The following is an 11742-nucleotide window of genomic DNA, read 5'->3' on the forward strand; positions in this document are numbered from 1 at the left end:
GATTGCTTTCCAAAATGATTGGATCAGTTCACAATCCTACCAACAACGAATATGTGCCCCAAGAATTTTAAGAACATATTGACTTTCTAACTTTATATTTCTACTGCTAAGTGTTTCTTGTTATGCATAATGGTACTGGAGGTAAACATTCAGAAAACTCACTCTTATTCCCAAAATGCATAGAATTGCATGCTGCCTTAGTACTTACAGAAAACTGGTTTTTTTGAAAACATTTTTAAAAGAGAAATTAAAAGGGTACCATCATTTGTGGTAGCAGTTATGAAATGTTGTCACTCAATTTCACAATATTACATTGCTATTCCATAAAAGAAGAATTGGGACCACTAAGGCAGTCTGTGATCCATCCTGAAATATCTTTCTACTACAGAAAATTTGCAAGGGAAATATTAGTGACTTTCCCATTTATCCGTATAAAAAAAGAACTGATTGAAGCCCAGTTCTTCAGGTTTCAAGAGCTGAGGCCCATAGTTTAATGACTTCATTCCCACTCACCAAATTTATTTACAATTCACATGATACAAAAATTTCTTAAAATTTCTCTCAATGATCATGTGAAAAGTCATTCAGTAATGAATTGACCATAAAATGAGCTTTTTACTTCTTCACTTCTGTCCAGTTTTCAACTTTAATACTATAAACTTACAAATGGGTAGTTTTAGGCAAAGCCACTAGCAACTGTAATGAATCATATGTAATACTCTTCTAGATGCTAAATTATCTAAAATCAGTCCTGTGTTGCCAATGTTTGCATGGAGAAAATTGTGGTGTTAGTGGAGTTGATGTCCAGTTTCTCCTTGATATTGTTGAAGGAATTTGCTCCCATGGAATCAGCCTAGCCTTGCTCCCACCACTCCTTGTGTTCATCCAAGGATACAAATGGTTGGGATAGAGGTCTGAGGTCCCCAATAGTCATATGTGAGATTGTATCTGGGACTTTCTCTGTGAAGGTCTCTTTGCTGACACCAAACTGCTGGAGAAAGGCAAAATGTTGGTGTTGAAGATATCCCACCATATGGTGAGGAATTGTGAGTCATGGGTGTCATTCCTGAAACTTTTCATTTAGGGGTTAGATTGTAATTCCATGATTTGATTCATCTCAGGAGATGCATGAATTCGGCATTTGCCCCAAGGGCCTTAAATGATAAATGGTAGAAGTATATAATAATTCTGCTTAGGGTATAAATAAATGCCAGGTGCTTTCTGATATTTGTTGTCTTCCAACAGCTAAAGAAGATGTTCATCAAACCCTGATCCCTACCACCAAAGCTGCCCTGTTCAGAAGCCATATTTGATTGTATATTTCAGCAGAAGATCAATAAACAAAGATTCCAGAATTGAAACACTCAGACCACTCTGAGTCTGGTGTAACTAACAGCTTTTCTCTCTCTCTCTCAAAAAGCTCATCAACATTTGCTAGAACCAGAGTATCTGCCTCCATAAACACACATTATGAATACTGTATTAGTGACCAGAAGTAGACTTTGTTTTAGATGACACTCTTGCACAGACTTGTGCCTTTTCATTAAGGTTAGAGTAGCTGGATATTCACTGTCCAAGGTGGTGATCATGATGACTACATTGAAAACTTTTTCTAAACTTCCCTTTTAGGGAGCTGGGGAGGCAATGACTGGTCGCTGTTGAGTTCAGGAACCCAAGGCACTGCGATGAGGGGGCACCTAAGAGGAACATCTAGATCTTCCTTTCTTTTAAAAAAAGAATTTAAATTCTTTTTATAAGGTATTCTAGCAATGTTTGCCCATTTGCCTTAACAGTTTTTTGGCTATGTTGGTCAGTCAATCATTAGAAGTTCCTCATGTAATGTCAGTTTCATTCATGATTCAAGGTCCTAAAATCTCTTCAGATTGATTAATGAAATTTCTTACATCAGCTAAAGGAGCAAAGTATAAATATTTCTTTGCATTTCCTTACAAGTTATGAATAGGACATTCTTTGGTCTCTAGGAAAAGTCATGTTTATGCATTTGAGAGAAATTACTATTTCTCTCTTACATCTAATAAGTGTTTCTTTAAATACGGCCAAGGTTTTGCCATTCTACTTCCTCATTCAGAAGTCACTCCCTGTAGGTTACTCAGGCAGACTTTCAAGGGCTGATACTGAGAGGAAGAACTCAGATCTGTTCAAAAGGTAAAGTTAGGTGAATTGATGGATTGAAGCCCATTGTGTTTTACTCACAAGTCTGGGAAAATGTGGATTCTCCCTTTTATCAGACAAGGATATGGATCCAAATAATTCTCTGACAGAAACCAAGTGATTGGAATCACATACACATCCTCAGTAGAGTAGGTCCATGTCTCAGCAAAATATTCATTCTCTCATTGTTGACAAATCAGAGTTGATTCCAACTCTCAGGAACACACATTTTTCCATGGGCATTGAATGGGTTCCATGATGGCTTTTTTTTTCAAAGAGGGATGCCAAATGGCCATCCTTTTATTAATAACATGCTAGCATTTTAGTAAAATAATTAATTACTGAGAAACCATGCCTCTCAAACTGTTTTCTATGTTGCACATAATGTATGTGAGAATTATGTATGCATATAATGCAGAGAAACTTAAACGTAAAATGGATCCGTTGAGGTTTAGAGGTGTAGGAGTGCTGGGATCCCAAAATCACAAAACCCTGCCCTGCTCAGATGAATTCAACCCAAGCCTTCTCTCACCCAAAGACAAGGTTTGTTAGAACAGTGGGGTGGGTGAGATTTAAAGAATCTGCCAGATTGGACAGGCTCTTAAGGAATCTAGGCATTTGTATCACTAAGGTAAGCAGGCCAGATCTTAAGAATTTTACACTTTTCCTATTTAGACATAAGATGACCACCCTATGTGTCATATTCACAAATAGCAAAGGTTGCAAAACTTGAAAATGTCCCATTCACTGTTTGTAAAGAAATTTAAAGAAATGTTTATTTTATTTTTACTCCCTTAGTTGACACAAACAATTTTAATCAACCTTGAGAGTATTTGGGGTCATTGCTCATATGATGAAAGCAACTGATGTTACATGGTCAAGGTCTAGATCAGCCATGTCCTTTGGTTGATATAAAAAGGAAATCTAGCCAGTTGTAAACAGAGGGAGAGTCAGCTCTGCTGCCCAGAGTAGAGCTAAGGAAAAAAGTTGGCCAGGGAATACAACTGTAGGACCTGTCCAGCACAGATACTATTCCCACAAAGAGAAATGTGGAAGTTTCAAAATAAGAAAAAGAGTCAAGGTCTTAAAGTGGTGGAGACTTGAGTTGCTGGACCATGTGTATTCCTTCACATGTATCTTTCAACTAGCATGTTCTATGTATGTGCCCATTCTTCACCCTGACTGTATGTGTGTTTGCAGGAAAGTGTGCCTCATGTTTATAGTTAGAAAGTTCATACTATAACTTTTGTCTTTGCTTTGAACTAATTGTGTCAACTATTTTGGACCCATGAGTGTGGATTTACAAACTTCTTGGAGTACCTCATGAATATCTAACTTGTCTCAGTGACTTGGAGGAGTAGGCCAAGAGGAGGATGCTACATTGGAAATTACAAACTTTTTTCCTGATATCAGGGGAAAAAGTCCTTAGATTTCCTTCAACAAGAATATAAAGATGTTTGCATCAAAATCTGATCAGACATTTTTAGTCATGTGAACAACAAGATGAAGGAATCTCTATCTTCTCCACTCCTCAAAACCTCTCAAATGTTTTCAATATAACAATAACGCATGACAAGTGAAAGCAATTTCAGCTATCAACATCATCTAAATGCTAAGCACTCTAACAAGGCAGCAAATTAATGAACTAACAGCAAAAAAGGTTAATAATTCCTAATCCCTGACATGTTCCCTCAGAATTCCCTCTCATACCAGCTCCTAAATCGTTGCAGGGGTGGCACAACCTGACCCATAGGCTTACAAGAGAACTAAATTTTTCCCACTCCAAACTGTGCAGCAGAGGTAGAGATACAGAAAATTGAATTTTTTCTCTCTCTGGAATAGTATGGCAGCATGCTGTACTACTAGAAAGCTAAGGAACAGAGGGAACTTGAATAGGAAGCCAAATGTATAGGACTCCATCAGGTTTAAAGCAAAAGGTGCTGACATCCAGTTGATGTCATTCATTTTCTTCCTTCTGAAGTCACATGAGCAAAGCCACTGCAATGTGAATCCCTCTAGTATGGGAAGAAGCAGAACTCAGATATCTAGACATAAGGGAATTTACCATCAAAGCAGAAGGAGTTAGAAGGTGATAGATAGATAGATAGATAGATAGATAGATAGATAGATAGATAGATAGATAGATAGATAGATAGATAGATAAGGATAATGAAAAGAAGATTGAAATTATCAAAGATCTCAATAAGAAGAAAATTCACAAATAAACCCAGTAAGGAATGTATTAATAAGAGAAGAAAAGATAGCCACTAGACACCTAAACTATTTCAAACAATGAATAAATATTGAAGACAAAAGAAAATTAATCAATACATGATGCAGCACAACGCTCTTTGGATTCTCAAGTTCTCTGGAGAAGTGACATCATAGAGTCACAGCAAAATTTTCCTAATGGTGCAAGAAAGAAATGAGTGATAAATGTTGGATTTATCTCCTGCATAACAGACAAAACTGGCAACATAGAAAAACTTAAATCCAGGTGTCAAATCTCACCAAAGATAAAAAGAAAGAATAAGTGGTTGGGAATATAAGTATATAAAAGAGAAAAACAGTCTGGAAGGAGAGGAGCAAAAATCAATTATATGAAAAGAAACATGATCCCCATATAGGTAAAATATATGATGCTGTAAGTTAGGAGGGAAAAAAGAAATCAACTTTCAGATGTTTTAGATGCTCACTCTGTCATCTACTATGTTAGCTACTCCTTCCACTTTTGTATTATCAAGTCATTCATGAATATCCTAAATATACAGGGCAAAACAAAGACTCTTTGGGCACTTCACTACAATCTATAGACACATTGACACTGAAACCTTGACAACTGCCCTTTGAATCAGGTCAACCAACCAGCTCTGAATCCATGGTGTTATCATCTAATTCATATCTTTCCAACTTCTTCACAAAAGTAGTATGAGATACTTTGTTAATATACAGAAAAGCAATATCCACAGCACTCCCTCTATACTAGTTTGATTCTGTCAAAAATAGAAATTGTATTAGTCTGATATCAGCTACTCTGTATGAAGCCACAGTGAATCTTTGTAATCACTGCTTCCTTTCCAGGAATGACTCAAAAATCCAGTGCTCTTCACACTGCATAACACTTCCACTGAAAGAATTAACACTGCCACCATCGCTTCCTGTCCACCATTTCTCTCTATAACTGCAGGACTGAGGAGTGGGGATGGAAACTTGATGTTTGGCTGTTGATTTGAAGGATCAGAGGAGATGTGACTTTTCTCTAGACCCTGGAAATTTTAACTTTGGGGCTCAATGTTAGAGACAGAGTAGAGAGAATGGAAAAATAAGGGGAATAGACAGTTTCTCTCTATTTTTTTTTACCAGCACTTGTCATCTCTACTTAGACAGAATAAATATCTACAATAATAAGTAGTTAACCATATTTGCAAGTGACAGGATAAAAAAACAGAAATGCATCTATCAGGCAATCATTAAACATTTATTAAGGAACTCTTATATGCCAGATATTTTTTTAAGTAGGGGAGATACAGAGACAAAAATGAAATCATTTCTGTCCTCAAGCATCTCATCTTACATTTTAATGAGGTAGACAACACCTATATATACAAAATAGCAGTGTCAGGAATGTGGGCACGAGCATCAAAGGGGTTGAAAAAAGGCTTTATAAAGAAGCTAACATTTTAACTTGGTCTTGAAGGAAACTGGGGACTCCAAGAAATGAAGGTTAGGAGTAGTACATTGCAGTCATGGGGGAAAAGAAATACAAATGCAGAGTTAGGAGACAAGGTGTTTTGTGTGGCAATAGCAATATGATATAGTGAGTGTTGTGTAAAAATACAGAAGTGGTAGAAAGGTAGTTGTAAAAGGCTTTAAATGACAAGCAGAAGAGGTTATATTTGACCCATTTTTCTTCTATGTTTTTCTCAATTAATGAAAATCTTCTTATAAGAACCCTTGTTATACATATGTATATTTCAGCAAAACAAATTCTATCATGAACCATGTCCCATGAGCTTTGAAGTTTTGTTATAAATTTAAATTTCAGCTAAACGTATTTGATTAAATCAAGTATTCTTGTACAGGCCTTAAAGGAAGCATCTGCTTTAATTGGGGGTTGCTTATTTGAACATGACCTGAAGTTGGAATTGTTTTATTGATATGTACTGTTTTAAAATTGATCACTCAATGTATGATGTATGTATTAGAGTCCATCTTTTTATGAAGTGTTCTTTTATGAATTTCTTAATGGAATCTTATCCTCTGGATGGGAGAACAAATGTGAAGTTGTGAAGTATAAAAACGGAGTTCTAATTTTCCTGTTTCTATTTAGTTTTTTTTAATATGACAGTTGGTCAACATTCCAGTTTTGATTTATATATTAGATACATAAGGGTTGAGTTAACTTGCATATTTGATCTGGTTGTTGGCAATATCATTTAAAATTGTGTTAAGATCAATTTTGTAGGAAACTTTTAACAAAGAAAGAGGATCTCTCTCTACAAGATGTTTTAAGAAGACAGTCTTCTGGAGATCACTTGGCAATACTCCAAACAGGAAACTTCATCGGATGATGTCCTGAACACCAAACAGCTATATGAGAGGAGACTTCTGAAGTCTTAAGTGGACGACTTATTATTATTTTTTCCCTTGGGGTCTCTGTATCTCTACTTACTAAGGGGTGCTTACCCTTTTGAATTGAAAATGCTGTTCTCTCTCCCCTGTCCCATATTGTTATAAGTCCCCAAAACCCTTGATGAAGTGTTGACCATATCAGTTAGTGATGCATTGAGAAGGCTACACCTTTCATTAGAACCAGATGGGGGAATGTGACAAATGATTTTTCTTAGTAATCATTATCTTGGAAACTCAGAGCTTCCCTATCCTCTTTTCTTTCAAAGTTCAGTCCTTCTTCAAAAGGACATTAAGATGTAATCTAAATGGATCTATTCCTGCTCATTATGTTCTCTAGACAAGACTGGAAAAATCCTGATTCCTCCTTACATACTATAGGATATATACTAGTGTAAATGCACTATACATTCTGTAATAAACATTATGAATTCTTTTACATTTAAAAAGAAAAATAACATAGGAAAATTCTTAACAATTACATATCCTTGTGTTAAAAAAGGAAATGGAAAAAAAGAACAGAAATTATGGTGTGTATTGTGTCATTCTCACTGGCATACTGCAAAAGACTCAAAGGAACCAAATTATTGGTTTTCCTCCTTCTGTCAGGATCCCCATGCCAAAAACACCCTTCTTTTTATTTTCACTCCTCTTCTTTTTCACTATTAGGAGACACCCTGTTTTCCAGAGCTGAAGGACCAACAAGAAAGGTCTGCCTTGAGATTGGCTTAACAACAGTCCTTTGTGCTCACCCTCAGGATGAACTCTGTGCAACTAAATCGCAGAACTGATGATCCCTAAGTTCAGGCAAGCACCAACAGGCCAGGCATGAAGCCTTACTAAGAATGAACTTTTTGTCACTAGGCAACCTTCCCTCACTTCTGTTGCTGCACCAAATTGTTTGATTCTTTGTCCAGCCACAACTACATATATCACGGTTTAGCCTCACTGCCTTGAATCTCCTCCTAGAGGAAACTCAGGTTATTTGTCTAGTTTCCATCCTCCAGTGGAATATAGAAAGGTTTTTGCTTATGACCACTGGTTTTGGTTTTATTTCATTTTATTTTTTAGAGTTAACTGTGGTTGTGATCACCTGTGAGCTCTTTAGTATTTTTAGAGATTAACAGCAGTTGCAAAACCTTTATAACTCTTCAGTCATTTGTTTTCAGAGTTGATACTTAATATCAGAGTAAAAATACATAATAATAATAATAACTAATATATAAAACTTACTCTGTACCATCACTATGCTAAGTGATTTACAACTATTTCATTTAATTCTCACAACAACCCGGGAAGGTAGGTGCTGTTATTATCCTTATTATACAGATGAGGAAACTGAAGTAAATGAAAGCTAAATGACTTGTCAAGGGTAGTAAGCAAATACTGTTAACGGTAGTAAGTGACTGAGCCAGATTTGAATTCGGTCTTCCTAACTCCAGGCTAAGCACTCTATCCACTGTGCACCTAGCTTCCTCAGATTCATGTTGAAACCTTGAGGTTCTGAAGACAGAATTGAAAATTAAGGAATTTGGAACCAATTATATGCTAGAAAATGTTTAACAAGCATCCTTCTGCCCCCAAAAATTATGCACTAGAAAAGTTTAAATTTAATGTGCATTACTAATATTTTTTGCATTACTTTCTTTAGCCAGAAAATAACAGCAAAAAATAAAAACTGAGGCCATTCTCTCCTAACTCCTCTTCTCCTCTCTTTTTCATTTCATATCACTAATATGCCATCAACAACTATCTCCTTTACTCCTGTCTCATGCTGAAAGGTCACTTTTTTCTCAATCCTCATCTTTGACTCTCTGTTGCTTTGACACATGACCTCTCTTTTCTCCTTGTTACTTTCTTCTTTCTAGGTTTATGGGACACCACACTCTTGGTTCTCATCCTACTTATCTGAGTCTCTCTCCTCCCTCCTTTGCTGGATCATCATCCAGATCATGTCTCTCATCACAGGAATTGCACAGGAGTCTGCCCTATGCTCTCTTCTTTCTTTGTCCATAATATGTTATTTGGTCATCTCATAAATTCTCACTGATTTAACTATTGTTCAGCTATTCAGTCATGTCTAACTCTTCATGCTCCACGGGCATAGCACACCAGATCCTTCCCTGCTATCTTTCAACGTATCTTCAAGTTGTTGCTTACTGTTTACATGACAATATCTATTCATCTCATTCTCTGTCATCCCTATTCCATTTGCTCTCAGTCTTTCCCAAGATCAAAATCTTTTCCAATGAATACCATCTACTCATCATGTGGCCAAAGTATTTAAGCATCAGCTTTTGTATTTGACCTTATAGGGAAAAGCTGAACTATCTTTAAATATTGATTTGCCTCTTTCCTATTCAAGGGACTCTCAAAAGTGCATGAGACTCCATGAAACATGAAGAAAAAATACAACAAATTCAAAAGTTTAAAAAAATAGGAGAAAATGTGAAATAGTTAATCAGAAAAGCAACTGACCTGGAAAAGAGATTGAGGGGAGATAATTTAAGAATTATTGGACTACCTAAAATCCATGATTAAAGAAAAAGACAGGAATATAATTTTGATATTATGTGAGGTCTGACTGAAAAGAAGCTTCAGATTCCCTATATATAAATCATATTATATTTATGATATATAATATATATATATATAATACATATATATATATATATACACACACACACATATATATATATACATATATATATACACACACACACATATAATCTGCATACATACACATGGGAGGATCATCTAAACATAGATAGTAAATGTATAACACATATACATATATATTAAAGGTAGGTACAGATAGATATGTTTATCACATGCATGTGTATGAAAATGCTATGGATACATAGCAAATGTTCAATAATTCCTGATCTGCCTCTGTTTGACAAGTACAGAGAAATTAGTCACCATGGACAAAACATGTAAACCATTAAAAGGATACATCTTCCCTCTATACATGCAAGCAACAGAAATAGAAAGATTCTCAAGAAACAAAGAAAATTAGATAGATAGATAGATAGATAGATAGATAGATAGATAGATAGAAAGATAGATAGATAGATAGAAATGGATACATGTTCGCTGTGAATTGGGAAGAAACCAAAGATCTTAAAACCTTTTCAGTGTAATTCTTCATCTGTTATTGTAACTGGTTTCCTTGTGCTGGGTGTTGTTGAGCTCCCTCTCTAACTCATTTTCCACATGGCCTGTCTGAATGAGGAGGTTTATTTCTGGTCTCATACTTCTTTTTCTCACTGTGTCTCTTGCACAGTAATACATGGCTGTGTCCTCAGCTTTAAGGAATTCATTTGCAGGTGCAGCATGTTGTTGCTGTTGTCCCTGGAGATGTGAATGGCCTTTCACAGAGTCTGCATAGTATGTGGTTCTTCCATCATTCCAAATAACTGCCACCCACTCCGGCCCCTTTCCTGCAGACTGGCAGACCCAGTTCATGCGATAGCTGCTAAGGTGAATTCAGAAGCTTTGCAGGAAAGGCTAAGACATCCTCCAGGCTGTCTCATATCACACCCAGACTCTACCAGCTGAAAGTCACAATGGATACCAGCAAATATAGAGCCACTTAAGAAAACAGTCACACAAATACATCACTTTAAAGAATGTTTCCTTAGTCACAGGACAAAACTACATTGTAAAACAGTCAGAATGAAAATTCCAGTCAGTCCCAAACCCATTGTTCAGGCTCTACAGCATCAGTCCTTAATAGAGGAAGGCCACACAGATGAAAAGCTCCTCTCCCAGAGCTGCAGACACAGGTTCTTGCTGATTTTCTTCCTCAGAGGGAGGAGCCCAATTTGCATGTCTTTCTCTGTTCAGTGTGAGGAAGAGCAACTGCCTCCCAGTGGAGGAGTCCTCTCTCTGAGCAGAGAAGTTTCTCTCAGGATTGTTTCTAAAACCCTGAGGAAGGTTAGTGACACTGAGAATCCAGTCTATTCTCAATTCCAACGGAATGGTCATTAGGGTTTTCTATGTGTCTGATATTTTCCCAGCTTATCTCAGTGCCATTTCTAATTAAGAAGGTACCCCAAGCCTTTGTAATTCTGGATATTCAGGGAAGATTGAACCTAACTTCAGAATCTTTTGGGGGTTTTTGTCAGAGGGAGGAAGGAGGAGGATTTCTGAGTTTACTCTTAAGACTTCTGCTTACTTACAGGGTTATTTTTTGCTCATTCTTTTTGGAACTGGATTTCCTGTAGATTGTATACCCCCAATCCCATTCATTGTCCCTTATATCCAGTTTGCACTCAATTGGCATGACAGAGGTGATTGTTAAGTTTTCAGTGTGAGCTCTAGTATTTCAGAAATTAGCAGACACTGAAAATCAGAGCTTAACTTTTTTTAAATCTTCATACTTAACAAAGGGAGAGAGAAAATCTTAATAATGTAGATTAAACTTAAAAGTATATTATGTTTACATTTTTCCCCTAGAGAACTGGTTGTTTAAAACTTAACAACACATTCAAGCTCATATCCCTGTTTGAGTTGGATTGAGGCAAAAAATAGGCCAGGCATAATAAAGCCCACTGAATTTCTTGGACCCTCCAAAATTCCTCATGCTTTGTTTCTTCGAAGGACTCTTTGCATTTGTTGAGACAGTGACACCATATCCTCTGAGAAATGTGTGTATCTTCTGGAAACAGGTATAAGCTGAGCCTCAGACTGCAGAGACGTTCCTTTCAGAGCAACCAAGTCTGCTGCCACCTACTGCACACAATGACATCAGCTGAGACATTTTTCTGTCTTATGACCACTTTACATTAATTCTTCACCCATTGGGAAAAAGTAGTTCTCATCACGGACCATTGAATGCTGGAAAAAATAATAAGTATTCTCCAGCCTTTGTACTGTGGAATTTTGTATATTGTAAAGCCTTAACTGAGTCACTTTGTCTCTCTGATTTTTCTTCCC

General features: G+C 36.5%; 1 pseudogene; it reads right to left on the minus strand.

Moving 5' to 3' along the window:
* Positions 1-745: 745 nt before the first annotated feature.
* LOC110204566 (glycogenin-1 pseudogene) lies at positions 746-1589 on the minus strand (annotated as a pseudogene).
* Between the last annotated feature and the right edge of the window lie 10153 nt (positions 1590-11742).

Source organism: Phascolarctos cinereus, unplaced genomic scaffold (assembly GCF_003287225.1).
Source record: "Phascolarctos cinereus isolate Bilbo 61053 unplaced genomic scaffold, phaCin_HiC Scaffold_615;HRSCAF=1247, whole genome shotgun sequence".
Taxonomy (NCBI): domain Eukaryota; kingdom Metazoa; phylum Chordata; class Mammalia; order Diprotodontia; family Phascolarctidae; genus Phascolarctos; species Phascolarctos cinereus.